Source organism: Gekko japonicus, unplaced genomic scaffold (genome assembly GCF_001447785.1).
Source record: "Gekko japonicus isolate JY-2015 unplaced genomic scaffold, Gekko_japonicus_V1.1 scaffold102, whole genome shotgun sequence".
Classification (NCBI taxonomy): domain Eukaryota; kingdom Metazoa; phylum Chordata; class Lepidosauria; order Squamata; family Gekkonidae; genus Gekko; species Gekko japonicus.
In genome coordinates, this window is record NW_015172006.1 from 1,465,944 (window position 1) to 1,467,667 (window position 1,724).

The following is a 1,724-nucleotide window of genomic DNA, read 5'->3' on the forward strand; positions in this document are numbered from 1 at the left end:
GCAGGAATTTTTGCAACTAGGATATCCTCCTAACATGGTGAGAAAGATGACCGGAAAGGCCAGAATGATACCCTGGAACAGCTTGCTACAAGACAAGCCCAAAGACAATGACAACAGAACACCACTGGTGGTCACCTACAGCTCACAACTCAAGCCAGCTCAACCCATTATTAATGACCTACAACCCATGCTGGACAGTGACATTTCCCTCATGCAGGCACTGGGTGGCCGACCTTTTTTTGCTTACAAACAGCCTCCTAACCTAAAACAACTTCTCACCCACAATGATAAACTACTGAACAGCATCATGGACTCTGGTATGATGGCCTGCAACAAACCAAGATGACAACTTTGCTCTCATATAGACCCTAGCAACACCATCAGTGGACCCAGTAACATCAGCCGCACCACTTCAGTTCACACTACTGCTCATCCTCTGATTTGATTTATGCTATCATGTGTCAGCTATGCCCTTCCACTTCAACAAAGAATTCATGGACATAAGTCTGACATTAGGAACCACAACATTCAAAAACCAGTGGGGGAACATTTTAACTTTCCAGGACATTTACTGACCTAAGGATAGCAGTTAACTTACAAAGGAATTTCAAAGGGAGATTTGAAAGAGAGACTGCTGAATTGCAACTGATAATGATGCTCAAGACTATGCATCCACCTGGACTTAACTGAAATCTAGGGTTTCTGTCTCATTACCAATGCTGATTTCACCATGCCTTCTGCCCCTCTGTATATGACACCTAATCATGCCTGCTATTGTCATTCGGCATCTGAGATCACCCCACTTTCTAATGTATAGGACAGATGGACTTGCATTCTAGCTATATCTGAAGAAGTGAGCAGTGATTCACAAAACCCTGCCACAAATTTTGTTAGTCATTAAGGTGCTATTGGACTCTTGCTCTTTTCTGTTGCTACAGACAAACACAGCTACCCATCTTGATGTTTTTCTAGATAGCTGATAAGTCCCCAGTTATGTAGAATCCCATGCCTTGTTTGTGGGCAGTGATCAGTTTTATGGCTGTGATCAGATATAAGAATCTGTTATGCACAGAAACTAGCCTGTCAGAGAAATGGCAAGGCTGGAACTCTTCTTACTGACATGCTAGTTTTCTATGTCGAAGGAATGATTTCTGTATGGAGGAATATTCCATCACATGAGGCTCCATCTGCAGCCTGAAATGGAAGAAATGGTCAAAACCAGACTCCGGTTGACCACCATGATGAAAAGTTTGCTTTCTCAAGAGGAAAGTCTCCCATCTTATGAGCAGATCTGTGCGTAGCCTACTTGTCAGTTTTAAAGTCACCGTTCCTTTCTCCACTACACAAAAGCTGGATTCTTCAACCTGTATAAATTATGCACATTTGCTATCTGTGAAGCCCACCTTGTGGAATAGCCTGCCAGAGAAGGTCAGGAGGGTTCCCGCGCTTCTTGTCATTCCACAAACTATGTAAAACAGAGCTGTTAAGAAGGTACTTTCTGTAAAGGTTGTACTGTCACAGAATATAGATTCTGGTGCGAAGCCATGTTGGCCTGAAGCAGCAGAACAATATTTGAGTCCAGCGGCACCTTTAAGACCAACAACATTTTATTTTGGTTGAAAGCTTATACCCAGAATAAAACTTTGTTGGTCTTAAAGGTGCCACTAGACTCAAACTTTTGTTCTGTAGCAGAATAGTTCAGGAACGCGTTTTACAAAGGGAAA

At 42.6% G+C, this 1,724-nt stretch overlaps 1 protein-coding gene across 1 annotated transcript in view; it reads right to left on the reverse strand.

The window, feature by feature from the left end:
• COL27A1 (collagen, type XXVII, alpha 1) overlaps positions 1 to 1,724 on the reverse strand; it is a 399,797-nt gene that overhangs the window by 240,461 nt on the left and 157,612 nt on the right. The gene's annotated exons all lie outside the window — the stretch shown is intronic.